The following is a 17,133-nucleotide window of genomic DNA, read 5'->3' as shown; positions in this document are numbered from 1 at the left end:
AAATAAATCTCTTGCTAGACATGGTGGAACAAGCCTGCAGTCCCAGCACTCAGGAGGCTGAGGCAGGAGGATTGCTGTGAGTTTGAGGCCAGTCTGCACTACATAGTGAGTTCAAGGCCAGTATGAACTACACAGCAAGACCCTATCTCAAAAAATAAAAAATTCAAAAATTCTTTTGGTATATTTATTTCTTCAGACATTTGTAATTATTAATAAATAGTACTAACATGATTTGTTCTCTATCTAGACAAAAACAAAGCCATATTCTATGACAAATGGTACATGAAGTAAGCATATAAGTGTAAAAATAAAAACATTAAAAGAAAAAGGAATATAGCACTAAAGACTTTTTCAAACAAGGCTATAAAAACACCACCCATAAAGACATTTTTGGCCACAAAAATTTTTTCACCATTTAAAAGACAAAAAAAAATTATAAATAAAATCAAAAGATATTACACAATAATGAGTGTAATGATCAGTCAGAGGACTGCTTAAAGCAAATACCATTTATTTGTGTTGGAAAGTATTAGGAAACTCCTTTTTTGGTCATGGTACCCCCTGCCTATCCCATACTGCAATGAGGTTTTCTCTCTTTGATCACTGAATTCTTAAATTAGCTGAAGCCTGTGGTAGTCATCTTCCCATCACTACATCAAATACCTGACATAACTCAATTTACAGAGAGTAAAGGTTTATTTTAGCTCACAGTTTTATAGATTCTGCCCCATGGTCATTTGGCTTCATTGCTTTTGAACCTTTAGTGAGGAAGAACATCATGGTGGGGGGCCTATGGCAGAGCAGTCACCCATCTCATGGCCAGGAAGGGACAGAGAAAGAGAAGAAAGAAAAGAAAAGAAAAGAAAAGAAAAGAAAGAAAGAAAGAAAGAAAGAAAGAAAGAAAGAAAGAAAGAAAGAAAGAAAGAAAGAAGCTAGGATCCTACTATCCCCTTTGAGGGCCCAAAGTCCTCCCACAGGCCCCATCTTTTAAAGATGCTACCACTTCTGAATAGTGCCAAGCTGAGAACTGAACCCCTACCACATGGGCCTTTGAGGGACACTTCACATCCAAACTCCAGGAAGCCTGTAGGCCCTAAATATACAGTGGGCTTGTGCATCATGATTAGCAAAAGTTTCAATTTGTGCATCCATGCTATCTGTGAGATTTAAGAGGAATGGCCTTTATTACAGTCATTTCAAAGAAGGGATGGATCCATATGCCTAACAACTCCAGGCTCTGAAGAATCCAGTCTCAGAATCAGTCCAGAACTCCAGTCTCAAGAGAATGTTGGGCAGCTTAAAATTACAAAATCCCATAAAAGTAAGAGTTATCTGAAGAGCAGATGGGGGACAACACAACATACACCAAGTTTCTGGTAATGACTTCTGAACTAGCTGAAAATTGCTGGCAGAAGTGTCGAGGGAAATATAGACCTTCAAAAGCATATGTTTTGGAATATACAGACAGATCTTCACAAAACGTATTTAAAATCCTTCTTACTGTAGGCACAGAGAAAAGTTGTAACCCTCATGTATTAGAAGCTCAGTCACCAATGTGGTGGGACCTTTAAAAGGTAGGAGGTCCTTGGCTCTTGGGAGTGTGTCATCAGGAGGGGTGAAGATAGTTCTCTTGGGGACTCCTGAGTGAGCTCTGAAAGAGCAAGTTGCTATAAAAGCTTAAGCCTGACCCAGAGTCACAGCCTGTCGTCCTGTCTGACCAAGTGATCTCTCCCTCACACGGATGCTCCCATCACTACGACACTGTCTATCATAAGATCCTCACCAGATCCGACAAGACGCTGGTGCCATGCCATTGGCCCTCCACAGCCCTGAGCTAAGTAAATTGCTTTTCTCTATAACGTTATTCAACCTCTAGTATTTTGTTTTAATAGAAAATGGACTAATACAAAGATCCTCTCTTTTCTGACGTTCTGGGAAGAAGCAAGATGTCATGAAAGTTGGCTGTTTTGTGTTCAAGTTTGTGGGTCTGGTTTCTCCATATGAGTTACAGGAAAAATAAGATCTGTCCTTAAACATTGGTACTGGATGACATAACTCTAATCAAATCAACAGAACTAGTAAAACATTGAAAACTAAAATAACAGACAAATGGCTAATATCCCCCAGAGAAAAGAGCACCCATAAATCAAAACAGAGAAAACAAGTCACTAGAAAATTGGGCAAAGTCTAGAGCAAGCAAGCCACAGAGAAGGAAAATATAAAAGACCAGTAAGTATATTAAAAGATTCTCAACCTAACTTACAGTCAAGAAAATACAAATAAAGCAACAAAATTGGCTTATGCCCACAAATTTGACATAAATTAAATAAACCATGAAATCAAATGCTGGCTGACATTTAAATAAATGAACATTCACTCGTTGTTATAAGCATAAATTACTATACTATCTTTGCAAATATTCTAGCAAAACCTATTGAAAGTTAAAATATATAAAGGTTTATTCCTATAATCTTATATTGGGAAATCTAACTATAAAAATGAAAGCACTTGTGAAATTATAAATACAATGGCATTGACTGCATCATTTTCTACAAATATCTTGGATATTTGTAGAAAATTCTATCATCAGTTAGAGGACTGCTTACAGGAAACATAATTTATTTGTGTTGGAGAATATTATGCAGGTGTAAAAAAGAACTAGGATCTTTTATCTGTGGCTGCACATGATCTTCCAAGAATACCTTAATACATTAATTAAATATAAAAATGCTAAAAAATAAAAGAGATGACAGACAAGTATACTACATAAGACAAAAGAAGTGAGATATAACAATAGAAAAAAGAATAGTTGTATACTCATAATACTGTACCATCGTATACATGCATGTGCACAAGTATATACTCATTGGTAATCACTGATGAGGATTTTGAACAAATATTTTTGAAGTTCTCTTTAATTATTTTATTTTAAAGAGAACTTCAAAAAAATAGCAAACTAACAAAAACAAAGACCAAAAAAAAAAAAAAAAACAAAGGAAAAACAATAAAAATGATACTGGGTTTCAAAACAAAATGATAGGAATTAACAGTAGTTGTTATATTACACATTGTTCTCTTCAACGAATTTGCTCAGATTACCAGATGTAAGAGTGCAAGATTGATCAAACCATTAAAAAGAATAAAAAATAATTTTAAAAAAATTAGAAACAGTACAGAGTTTCATTAGACAAGATGGTAGGAATTTACCAATGGTTGTTGTACTGTATGTTGTGGTCTTCAAGTTAGTTGTTCAAAATGGACTTAGTAGATGTCTACAGAGTGTTCCACCCCACATCAGAATACACATTTTTCTCAGCAGCACATGGGTCTTTCTCTAAAATAGACCACATCCTGCCCATAGAGCATACCTTCCGAAATGCAAAAGAATTAAAATTATCCCATGCATATTATCTGACCACAGTGCAATGAAATTGGAAATTAATGACAAAAGGAACTCCAAAAACTCCATAAACTCTTGGAAATTAAACAAGAACCTCCTGAACAAATTGGGTCACAGAAGAAATTAAAGAAGAAATTTAAAAATACCTACAAACAAATGAAAATGTACATACAACTTACCGGAATCTACGGGATGCAATGAAAGCAGTCCTCAGAGGTAAATTTATAGCAGTGAATTCACACATAAGGAAAACAGAAAGAGAACAAATAAGTAGCCTAATGCTATAACTTAAACTTTTAGAAAGAGAAGAACAAGTCAGGCCCAAAGCCCAAAGGAGGGAGGAGATTATAAAGATTAGGGCAGAAATTAATGCAGCTGAGACAAAGAAAACCCTCCAAAAAATAAATGAATCAAACAGCTGGTTATTTGAAAGAATAAATAAAATTGATAAACCTCTAGCCAACCTTATCAAGAAAAGGAAGGAAAGAACTCAGATTCATGCAATAAGGAACGAAACGGATGAAATTACTACAGATTCCACAGAAATTCAGAAGATCATTAATACCTATTTTGAAAATCTTTACTCCCACAGGATAGAAAACTCAGAAGAAATGGACAGAGTCCTACGAATCTGTACGAATTACCAAGGTTTAGTCAAGAAGATATCAAATTCCTGAACAACCCATTATCAATTAATGAGATTGAAAAAGTGATTAAAAACCTATTGACAAAGAAAAGCCCAGGCCCTGATGGATTCACAGCAGAATTTTACAAGAAATTCAGAGAAGATTTAATACCAACCCTCCTCAAACTCTTCAATGAAATTGAAAAGGAAGCAATTCTCCCTAACTCATTTCTGTAGGCAAGCATCATACTGATACCAAAACCAGAGAAAGACTCAACCAAGAACGAGAACTACAGACCAATCTCCCTAATGAATATAGATGCAAAGATACTCAATAAGATACTAGCAAATAGAACGCAGCAAATTATCAAGAAAATCATACATCACAACCAAGTCGGATTCATTCCAGAAATGTAGGGTTGGTTCAATATTCCCAAAGCTATAAATGTTATATGCCATGTCAATGGAGCCAAAGACAAAAACCACATGATCATCTCAATAGATGCAGAAAAAACTTTCGACAAGGTCCAACATGGATTTATGATAAAAACTCTACAGAAAATAGGAATAGATGGTCTTTACCTTAACCTGATCAAAGCCATCTATGACAATCCAACAGCCAACATCATTCTCAAAGGACAAAAACTGAAAGATATTGCTTTAAAATTGGGAACAAGACAAGGATGTCTGCTGTCACCACTGCTGTTCAATATAGTTCTGGAACCACTAACCAGAGCAATTAGACAGGAGAGAGAATAAGGAATAAGGAAAGGAAAGGAAGAAGTAAAACTATCACTATTTGCAGATGACATACTTTACATGGAAGACCCCAAAAGCTCCACAAGAAGACTCCTTGAATTAATCAACAAATTCAGCAGTGTAGCTGGATACAAAGTCAACACCCAAAAATTGATAGCATTCCTATACACAATCAACAAACAGACTGAGAGAGAAATTAAGGAAACCATACCTTTCACAATAACATCAAAGAAATTGAAATATTTAAGAATCAATCTAACAAAAGAAGTAAAACATCTCTTCAGTGAAAACTACAGTACTCTGAAAAAAGAGATTGAAGAAGATTTCAGTAAATGGAAAAATATTCCTTCCTCATGGATAGGAAGGACCAACATTGTGAAAACGGCCATACCCCCAAAACTGCTGTACAGATTCAATGCAATTCCCATTAGCATACCTCACAGATCTTGAGAAAACATGCCTTAAATTCATCTGGAACCAGAAGAGACCCAGAATAGCAAAAGCAATCCTGGGCAACAAGGATAAGTCAAGTGGAATCACAATCCCTGACCTGAAATTATACTACAAAGCTACTGTCATAAAATCAACCTGATACTGGCTAAAAAACAGACCTGAGGATCAATGGAACAGACTGGAAGACACAGCCACAACCAAAAACACACTCAGCCACCTAATCTTTGATAAAGGGGCCAAACAAACTCACTGGAAGAATGATAGCCTCTTTAATAAATGGTGCTGGAAAAATTGGCTTGCTACCTGCCAAAGACTGAAAATAGAACCAAGTCTATCACCATGCACCAAACTCAAGTAAAAATAGTTCAGAGATCTCAATATTAAAACAGAAACACTAAATCTATTGGAAGAGAAAGTAGGTAAAAACCTTGAAGACAGGGGTAGGCAGAGAGTTCATGAACAAAAACCAAACTGCACATGAAACACTTGAAAGAATCAACAACTGGGATCTCATCCTACTGAAAAGTTTCTGCACATCTAAAGAAGTCAAAAGAAAACCCACAAACTTGGAAAAAATTTTAGCTGATTGTCCCTTGGACAAAGGGCTTCTATCTAGAACATATAAAGAATTAAAAAAAAATCAGCCCTTCCAAATTCAAAGACCCAATCCAAAAATGGGCAGCTGAGATGAATACACACTTCCCAAACAAGAATATACAAATGGCAAACAAATATATGAGAAATGTTCAACATCATTAGTCATTCGAGAAATGCAAATTAAAACAACACTGAGATTCCACCTTACCCCAGTAAGAATGGCTAGCATTAAGAAATCAACCAATAACAAATGCTTGCGAGGTTGTGGAGAAATAGGAACCCTTCTCCACTGCTGGTGGGATTGCAGACTGGTGAAACCACTGTGGAAATCAGTTTGGAGATTCCTCAGAAAATTAGGTCTAGAGGTCCCATCCAACCCAGCTATCCTCCTGCTGGATATTTTCCCAGAAGATCTAAAAACATCATATCACAGTGATATATGTGCACCTATGTTCATAGGAGCATAATTTGTAATTGCTAAAATGTGGAAGCAACCCAAGTGCCCATCCACTGAGGATTGGATAAGAAAATTGTGGTACTTTTATATAATAGAATATTACTCAGCTATAAAGAAAGATAATCTCTAGGCCTTTATAGGTAAATGGTCACAACTAGAGACCATACTCATAAGTGAAATAAATCAGACCTGCATGTGCAAGCACCGCATTGTTTCACTAGTGTAAAACCTGAAAGAGTTAATTTAAGCTGGGAGGTATGATAGACATTGTGAAATGATAGGAAAGCACTTAAGGGTAAAGGGAAACTGGAATGTGGGAAAAGAGAAGGGAAAGAAGGAGAAATTTTGTATGTATGTATATACAGGATAGTTAACATAGTTGTTCTACTGTCTTCTATTTCTTTGCTGAAAGAAACTGTCAATAAGTTCTTGATTGATCAATACTTCATGTCTCTATCTGTTCTCATGAGAAACCACTCTGAAGATATCAATATGTAATACAACAAGCATTGTTAATTTCCTACCACTTTGTTTGTAACTCTGCTTTGTCTGTACTGTTCTTTTGCTATTTTGTAAAAGGTTGTCTGTCTATTAATGTTTTCCTCCTTTTATTTTTAAAATAAAAAAAAACAAATTAGTTGTTCAGATTACCAGATATAAGCATGCAAAATTGGTCAAAAAAATTTAAGCATTAACTGTTCCTTTCAATAAACCACCAGATATCCGTAGTACAATTATCCCAGCTATTTTTTAGAAATTATTTCATCTTTATAGTTTTCTGATATCGTTTGAAGCAAAAAAAACATGTTTTTATAATAAAAACTGTTTTCATATTAATAAAAATACTCATGTGGAATTTATAGATCAACTTAGAGAACAGTTGGCATTTTACAGTATTGTTTTCTTGTGGAGGATAACAGACAGAAATAATTCCATGGACTTGAGGCTCTGCTTAGTGCATCTCAGATAGGTTATACAGTTTTCTTCACGTACTCATCAGTATTATGTATTTCTTTTTATTATGTTAATTAGATCTGTTTTTAATTTAACTTTCAACTAGCTACTGCTGGTATACAGTAAGAAGATTGAATTCAGTGTATTTCTGAGGGACAGGCTGCCTGAAGGGAACCTGACATCTCAGTTTTGTGATTTACATCAATAGAGACACATTTGACATCTTGCCTATAACAATGCTGCTTGTGGTTTGTTTCTGAAAGATGTTCTTTCTCTTGGTCAGCAAGTATCCTGAGGTTGCTCATTAATAAGTTTTGTAGGAATCTTTCAAACCTTTTTTTAACATACATGAAGAATTTCATATGGACTTTTCCTCCTATTAATGCAATCATTATGACTACTCCATTTCTGGGTTTCTGTGAAAAACCTTACCTCTTCCAGACATAATATTCTTTTACATACTGATTCTATTGTTTTTTTCTTAAAATTTTCCCTTAATATTTACTTACAAATTTTTTTGCTTATAGTTTTCTGGTTTTATGTGCTACTTTTGTCAGAATTTCTTAGCTACATTCCGCTAACTTCATCAAATGCACTGGAAAGTTTCCATTACTTTCTGCTCTTTTAAGTGTTTGAATTGTATAAGAATTCTTTTTTTTTTTTTTTTTTTTTTTTTTTTTGGTTTTGGTTTTTTTTTTTCCGGTACCGGGAATCGAACTCACAACCTTGCTCTTGCCAGGCAGGTGCTGTGCTGCTGAGCTAAATCCCCAGCCCTAAGAACTCTTTAGAAGGTTTGTTAGATTCAAGTCTCTGTATTAAACAAACATTTTGCATGGTTATTGTGGATTACTTTTATTATCTAATAAAATGAGTGCTTAGAATAAAAAATATGTTCAAGAAGACTAGTGATAAAATAAAACATAATGATAAATGAAAAATCAGTTTTAGAAATCGTCTGTGTGGAATAATTCCAAACAGCTGTAATCACATGCATTCAAACAAACTAGAAATAAATATAATAGAAAATTAGCTGAGCTAACTTCTGGAATGCTGAAAGACTGGTGGGTTTTTTTTCTTTGATCTATCTTGCATAACTCTATTCTCTCCATCACACATATATACTGTTTTTTCAATTAAAAAATTAGTGATTTGTTAAAGATGTGAAGCTCTTAAAGATAAGATCTAAGGTGTAAGAACATCAATGATACCAATTTTTTTTCTCTTTCTAGTACTGAGGATTGAACTCAGAGCCTCCACATTGACTTACATTCCTACCCCTTTTTTCTCCGTCTCCTTCTTCTTTTTTTTTTTCGAGACAGGGTCTCACTAAGTCATTAAGTGTCCCAGGCTAATCTCCAACTTGTGATTCTCTTACCTCAACCTCCCAAAGTGCTGGTATCAGAGGCATGGGACACTATGCCTGCCTAACACATGCTTTTGTGTACAGTTGGAAGCTAACAAAGAAATACATTTAATAAGAACATGGATTGTGTTGTTCCTCTTGAAATCTATTTGCCTAATAAGGTTAGACTATGGCTTTTCCCTCTGATCCATTAATACATTGCTATGGTCGGGATATAAATGTGTTCTCCAACAATTCATGTGTTGGATGCTTAATCCTCAAATGCTCATTGTGGCAGGGAGAGCTGGTGAACCCTTAAGAGATGGAGCGTGGTGGGATTGGGCTGAGTCACTGGAGAACTGTCCCAAGATGGGATTAAGGTAGCTCTCATTGGACCCTGAGTTAGTTCGCACAAGAATGAGTTGTCATCATAAAGGAACCCTTCTTGTGCTCTGGTTTCCTGTCTCCAGACTTGAGATGTGATCTGTTCCTTCTCTCTCTCTCTCTCTCTCTCTCTCTCTCTCTCTCCCTCTGCTATTGGGTGCCATTACCGTGAGGTTCTTCTCAGAGCCAAACCATTGTAAGTGCCATGCCCTTGAACTTCCACAACTGTGAGGTGAATAAAACTCTTTCCTTTATGAAATACCCAGCCTCAGGTATTTTATTATATAAATGAAAAACAGAGTCATGTAGGTGCCAAAAGGAAATTTAAAAAGACTAGAAAGCCCCAGGCATAATGAGTAGTTCTTAGAGGAGAAAGATCAGCTAAACGTACTGGGTGCAGTAGCCAACCAGAGAAAAGTTCCAGTACGTGATTAACTCATTTTGTAGAAATTTCTAAGAAAAAAGTCGACCACTTAGAAAGATGCTGCCTCAGTAGTATGTCACTACAGCTGCACCGTGGTGGTAATCAAATGGTGTCAGTTGCTCAGTACAGAAGTGAAATCACAGACCTTTTGAAGGGGCATTGAAAACAGACTTAGTCCATCCCAGACACCCTCCAGCACATCTGTTTTACATACAGTTGTGCCTGTGAGTTCCTCCAACTCTGGCCCCACACTGTGTTCAGAGGTCCCCTCAGTCACACAGAGCCTCTCCCGGATGGCAGGTGCACCTGGGGCTCTTGCTGGAAGATAGGTAATGCAGGGGAGAGGAGCTGTCCATCGATCTCTTTTATCTTGTTTCTCCTTGGTATCCAAGCCTCATTTAACCAAGTGAAAAGTTCAGCAAGACCAGCTGTAAGCTTTCACATCGACAGAGAAGTACCCTCATTTTCCTGAGGTCTAGAGGGGACCTTGAGTGTTTGCCCATCTACACACACACACACACACACACACACACACACACACGCATTCACATGCCACTCTGGGTTGGCTCGTCTCTGGCTTCCGTGTAAATGGAATTATTTGTATAATTGGATGCCATGATGCTGAGTTATCTCACTGCATGAAAGTGCATATAAAACACATTGATCTTCCCACTAAAACTCCAGTTTTTCCCTCACTACTTCCTCTGCAGTGGATGAATGGATGGATGGATGGATGGATGGATGGATGGATGGATGAATAATCCTCTTTATCTCATTTCCATTCCTTTTTTTTTGAGGGAAGGAGGTGCTGACAAATTCCAAAACCTACTTCCTTCCCAAGTCTACCCCTAAATCTCTCTCAGATGTTCTCTCTTTGTGTACCTGTCTCTCCTCTAGCAGATCATACTGTCACCTAGTTATAAATTCAACTCACACAATAAATGCAAGCTCTGGAAATGTTGGCGATTACATTTAATGCTTTCTACTGTGCTAAGCACTTGATAGTTCTTTCTTTTATTACAGTATTTATGTAGCTTCTCACTTTCTATCCTTTTTATCACTCTATAAGCATTCTATTTAATATTTCATTCTACATGCCTTATACTTAAACATTTATATCATTTCTTACACTAACTGACAGGTAGAGTCTATCATTAATCCCATTACACTGATGTGTAAATTGAGGTTTAAAGCAATTTAACCTGCCCAAGGCCACTAACTAGTGGATGGTAAGCACTGATCATGACTCAGTACTGGGCAGACAGGATGGGCAGCTCTAATCTGAAAATCCAAACTTCCAATCCCCCAAATCTGACCCCAGGAAGCAGGTCACACCAAAACAGCCACACAAAAAATATTGTTTAAGTTGTCTTCAGATTTGTGTATAAGGCCTTTACGAAACATAAATAATTTTGTGTTTAGACCCAGGGTTCTACTCCCACAATATCTCATTACGTATATGCAAGTATTCCAAAATTTGGAAAAGTTCAAGTACTGAAATAAGGAACACTCAGCCCTTAGTTGAAACAGACTTACTCATCTTACAGCCCCAGGGCCTAAGAGCCCGCTTAAAACGTAGAGGGTACCTAACTCGTATTTGTTCAACATGTATGTCAGATTTCTCAGCAACACATTTATTTATGTGCTTGTTCACTAGTTCAGTTGTCTGCCTCATCCACTCGACCACAAAGTCCATGAGAACTTTGCCACCCTGGCATTCCATGGTTACCCTGGCATTCCTGGGGCCTCGCTCAGTAAAAAGTGAGGAAGGGATGGCTGAAAGAGTGCCTGAATACAGCATCCACATCCCTCCAAATGCAACTCCACTCTCACCTCTATATTTTTAAAATGAATAAAGCTAAACATTCTGCCTATAATGTGCCTCAGCAGCTTCCAGGCACTAAGCAGTGTCAGTGTTTGCTTGCTTGCTTGTTTGTTTGTTTTGTTGCATCTCTGCTACAGACCGATTAAATGACTTTGCACCATTGTTGAAAGCACAATGGAGAAGTCACCGTTTGCTCTTTTCTCAGGAATAAGTTCCCCGTGAAAGAATGATGTTCCTACAAGCTTCTCCTCCCTGGGAGCTTTGACTCCTGGAGGTCTGTTTCAATTTGATTTTTAAAAAATAAGGAAATGTGACTCTTTATTCATCCTCAAGTATCCTGAACCAAAAATCTTTTACAACTCCTCTTTTCCTCTCCTAACACCGTGATACTGTCCCCGACCCTTACCTCACACCAAGACTGTGCACATGACCTTCTCACATAAATCAGAGGACACTTAAGTAGGGGAGTCTGACAGCTGATCAGCTGCACGTCCCCCTCTCTTCACACCTCTGAGAAGACAGTGAAGTCCAGAGCTCTAAAGTGACTTCGGTGTTGCCAGGACAAGCAGATCCTAAGAGCTGCTGGCCTCTTGGCTGACTCTGGTTTCCACACAAGGCTGCTGCCTGTCATTCTTAGGCTTGTGCTCTCATTTCTTAAGGCCATTTTTTAGCCGGTCTCTTTCCTGCGTTGCAAGTAGAAGTAGGCTTGTTCAAGAATAGCGGAAATTGTACACTTTAAATATCAGCCTGACAGTGAGCTGTGCAAGGCAGAAAGATTACATTTCCTATAAATCTGTTTCCACTCAGTCCTGGCCAGCACAAGCCCATTCATTGTTCCCATTTCGTGGCCATACCCACCACCCTGTGGAGACGTCCGGCACTGCATGCATTAGGATAAAACCCTCACAAACTCTGGGCCGAAGTTTGCTTAAAAATAATTCCACAAATAGATATTGACCTTCGTTGCTTTCTGCATCTGTGAATGGAGCCACATTTGACTGGCTGGGGTGATAGTGATACAGAGGTAGAAAGAGATTGCAGAATAAAGAGAAAGGGAAAGTCTTGCTAAAATCCATGACTGTTCATTTCCCTTGAAAATGTGCAGCAGGGAAGGTTTTCAGAAAGGGCCATTGAGAATTGTTCGTAGAACTTGCTTACTGTAAACAAATGCTAGTGGGATCTGTGTTAAATGACACCTTGCCAGGGCCCCTGGCTGTCACGCACATTTCACTATTTCCCATAGCCAGCCGGACTTTTGTAATACAACCAACACTCATGATTCCCATTTGTGTGAACTGATCAAATCGCCTTTTAAAAATCCCTCACTGACTTACAGACTCTCCAAGCCACAACATGAGATGCACAAGCCCACTTTGCTGTCTAGAGTGACTCTAGCACCCTAGCACCTTCTAGAACTTTAGGAAACTTAATCTGGAAATATGGAAATACAAAACTGAAAGTATACCTTACATAAACGTATTTGTCCACTTTACAACTTGTGAACTAATAATTATGAACAGTAAGGCAAAGGCAGAGAATTTGTGAACAGATTTAAGTATCTCTTCCAAAATATACCCACTACACTGCAAGTATTAATATACATAATTGTTCTTGTGTGCATTAGAAATGGCCATTTGTTCTTGTGAGCATTCAGTGAGGACACTTTCTTCAGAAAGTATTAAAAGTGGCTAAAAACTTAAGGCCATTTGCAGTTTGAAGTAACCAGAAGTCCAGAAGCAGACATTTACAGAGCTAATCAACACTGGCATCAAAGACCCAAGCTCTCTTTATCTTTCTATCTCAGTCCCCATCTTCAGTGTATTGCTCTGACCTTCTGCTGAGAAGAGGGATGTTTGAACCCACCTGTCTGTCCTGAGACCACTTCTGAAGCTTCCAGTCTTCCCCTCCCCCATCAGCCAGGATTGATCAAATGGTCTGAGCCACAAGGATAGTATTGAAATGTGCTACGTTCAGCCCTATTATGGGAGATAGGTCCTAGGAATTGGGGGGTGCGTTGTTAAATAACCATTCAGTAGACCACTAATTATGCAATTAACAATTCTTAACTTTACACAGTCCGACCAAATGGTTACTGTTTTTTTAATTCTCATGTGATCAGCACTACACTTTGAAATTTCCCTGTATCATCTGACCATTTATCCCATTGGCTACCCTTCCTCCTTTCCACACTCATACACACATAAACACACACACACTTACACATGTGTACATGTACAGCTCCACTGCATTTAGAGAACAAATATGTATTGAGTTCTTATGAGCCAGACAGCTTACTAGATGTTGGAGATACAATAGTGCAATAAAGAAGAAGGCTGTAAGAAGAGCAGATTTTCCACCCTCCCTCCTTCTATCAAGTCGACTTTATCTATAGGTTGACATAGTGTTTGACCCTGAGGAAGGAGATAAACGAGAAGCAGGGAGAATGGAAGCAGGTCAATGCTCAGAGAGCTCCTGAGACAGTCTTGGGACCAGGACAGAAGGCACCTGGGTCTTGCCTTGGTCTTTTCCTCCGATTAGTCCCTCCCAAATGGCCATCTCTCAGCAAGCAGCAAGCAGCAAGCAGCAGCTGTTTTCCCCTGCGGTTGGGCGGGGAGTGCCCACCCGGTGCGTTAGACTTGCCTTCAACCATTAATACCACACAAGGAGCAAATGAGGTTGAGCTTTAAGGCCGGGTGTAAGGACAGGCAAGGGATGATTTTAGAAGAACTACATGAGAAATCCTTGGCTCAGCGATCTCTCCCTCATGTCTGCAGCTCATTAAAAGTGTTCAGATGGAGTCACAACTTTTTAGTACTTAGAGAGAAGTATAAAAATTAAAGATTAGTAAAATTCTGAGTGCTGTTCCCTCTCAGACAATCTGGAGCCTGGAGTGCTGGTGCAGGGAAGGGCTTGGTAATGGGAAATAGCAGTCTGGAGTGACTGAACTAGAAAGGTGGACCTGAGATTTCATACTGAGTAAGTTACTTAACTTCTCTGAACTTCAGTTTTCCCTTCTTGAAAATGAAGCCATGAATATTCACCTCTTGAAATCAGGAATGTAACCTCAGGCTCTACTCCCTAAATGTGGAACAAATTCCTCTGCATAAAACCATCATAGATATGCAGGCTGTGGGATGTTGGATGTTGTAGCCAACATTTTGAGAAATACTGAATTTTCTGAGAATATGTTTGTAGCTCTGGAGCATTCAGGTATTTCTCCTAGTTTCAGAATTTCTTAGCTGTTTCTCTTAAGAGTAATTCCCTTGACATTTTTTATTGTTACGGCTTATGTTTGGATGCTCCCCCACACACAAAAGCCTCATAGGTGGGGTTTCTGGGAGGCAGCTGGATCATGGGTGTATGATACTGGATTAACCCATTGATGACTTATAACTAGGTGTGATATTGGAAGGGGAAGTAGTGGTAAGAGATGAATTATTGTGGGCATGGCCTATGCCCTGGAGAATATATATATATATATATATATACGCACACACACACACACGCACACATATCCCTCCTGCCTTGAGTGCACCAACTATGGACTGAATCCTTTACAAACTATGACCCAAAATAAACCTCTCCTCTTTTCACTTGTGGGTTTCAGCTATTTTGTCTCAGGAACAAGAAAGTAACTAAGACATGGGTAATTTTATGAGATTCTTTACAGTTCTACAGGAGTGTTCACACCTGTCAACATTCTCTGTACCTCACTGAATCATTTCCTATACGGAAGAAATGAGGTTTTTAAAATCACCCGAACATGAAAAGAATGGACCGGATCCCCCATGAAATCAAGTAACTGGCAGCTGAGCCCCCACCTCTAATTTTACAGGACTACAGTCCACCTGCTCCTGAGCCCCTGTGGCAGTGTTAGCCGATGAGTGGCTTCTGAGGTCCTGACTACCTTAAAGACACCTTGAAACAGAAGCTCAGTTTTAAAATGGAAAGTATCTGTTTCCTCAGGACTCCCTGGTTTTATGATAAGTGGATTCTAGTTTGTGTGCTTACATATAAGACATATTGTACTAGCAAGTTCCCTAGTTTTTGATGAATGATATGCATAATGTAATCATGACTGTATAACTAAATAACATATAACTATAATACATATAAATAACAACTATGTCTCACCACCAGAATGAGTTATTTGGGGAAAAATCTTTCTGTATCTAAAATAAAGTTTTAAATAAGTAGTAATGGAATGAATTAATCTGTCACAGTCCTACTACTGAAATAGATGTCTATTATAAATTCTTAAAAATTAAACATTTAAGTATTTTTAAAAGGTAATAAAGCCATCTCTTTTCTATAACAGTCAATTTATAATCTTCAAGTTTTTTCTAAACAATTCACAATTTCTAAACTCATAGAGAAAAATATTGATTAGTTTGAATAGAAAAGCTGTTTAACAATTTCTGCATTATCAGAAAAATAAGATCATAAACAAAATTAAAGACAAACTCAGAAAAAGTAAGAGAAATGCAAGAGCTGGATGGTTAACACCCTTTATCCGCCAAGCATTTATACACATCAACAGCAAGGGGTGACGAAGCAAACAGAATAGTGAGCAAGGGACAAGCAGCTCATTGGAAGAAGAAATACAAGGCCCAGTAATCATATTGCAGGGATCTATTTCATTTATAATTAGAGAAATGAAAATGTAATGCTAACTCTTCAGATTGGCAGTTTTTAAATGCTGCTAACACCACATACTGAACAGAGTGTGAAGAAAGAACTCTCATGAGATATGTAGGGTATAACTAAATTTGTGACACTTCTTAGAGGGAGCTATGCCAGCATCAGTGATGGTTTTAAATATATATGCCCTTTAATCCAGAGTCCTACGGCTAAAATGTTGCTTACAGATGTATATTTTCAGTGTCATCACAGAGAAAATTATACGAGGCGCCTCTTGCAAAGGTTGTCTTGTGAAAGCAATGATGGGTGAAGTTTGCTTCTTTTCTTTTTGTTTTTCCAGCTTATGCTAACAAAGCTAATGAGTTTCCTAAAATTAAACCAAGTTGCCAGAGTGGCTTGTGCTAGAAAACTTGGAACCTGATACACACAATGAACACTAAATTAATGCTTTGATATTTTAAAATAGCTCTCTAGATGAGGAAGTGCCTTTTTAAAACTGAAAATGAAACTAAAAATGAAAACTGTATTCCAAATCCTTCAAAATATGGCCTCACCTCTGCCCTTCATGAATTACAAAGCATCTTACCCTCAAATGACCAAACTGTCCCACCCTCCCAGGACATGCAGCACTGTCATTGCATAGACCTCCCACTTTGTTCTTGCTATTCCCTACTGCAAGCGCCTTCCCTCTCTCCTTATCATCCAATTGAAATCCTACTCTGTTCTTCAAAGAACAACTGACATGCTACCCCTTTCGTGGAAACGGCCAAGCCTTCACAGTTCCGGACAGGGATCTTTCCTACTGCATTCACTTAATTCCACCTCGGAGTACAGTTAACTAATTTATACTGGTGATGGCATTGTCTCTGTTTTTCTAGAATTCTCTATAGTATTCAGAATGGCCTTACATAGGGTAGATACTGAATAAATTAAAAATCACTCAATTCCTCCCTAATCTGAGCAAAGAAAGAAAAGCAGTAAGAATGGAGAAATCAGTATAAGTGGTTTGCTGGAAAAGTGAGGTCAGATGTTTAACATATAAAGTAGTGATCGAGTAAATCTGGGAACTCACTCCTTCAGAAGGATGAGAGAGCCCTGATGTGTACACTGGCTAATTTCCTTGGCACAAATTCTCCCATCATGGCTGATTTCAAATTACCAATGTAAAGTCACAGAACTCAAATTGGAAAGAGACACATACAATCAGCTCTCTTGGGGCAAGTTGATCCAGCATGTTTTAATCTCCAAAAACAAAGTTACATCAATCATTGT

The 17,133-nt window shown here is 37.9% G+C and overlaps 1 pseudogene; it reads left to right on the top strand.

Moving 5' to 3' along the window:
* The window catches only part of LOC102030512, a 101,634-nt pseudogene that overhangs the window by 40,810 nt on the left and 43,691 nt on the right, over nucleotides 1-17,133 (top strand).

Source organism: Chinchilla lanigera, unplaced genomic scaffold (genome assembly GCF_000276665.1).
Source record: "Chinchilla lanigera isolate Chin_1 unplaced genomic scaffold, ChiLan1.0 scaffold00066, whole genome shotgun sequence".
NCBI classification, from domain to species: domain Eukaryota; kingdom Metazoa; phylum Chordata; class Mammalia; order Rodentia; family Chinchillidae; genus Chinchilla; species Chinchilla lanigera.
The sequence above is the reverse complement of the archived record's forward strand: the minus strand, read 5'-3'. Positions and strand labels throughout refer to the sequence as shown.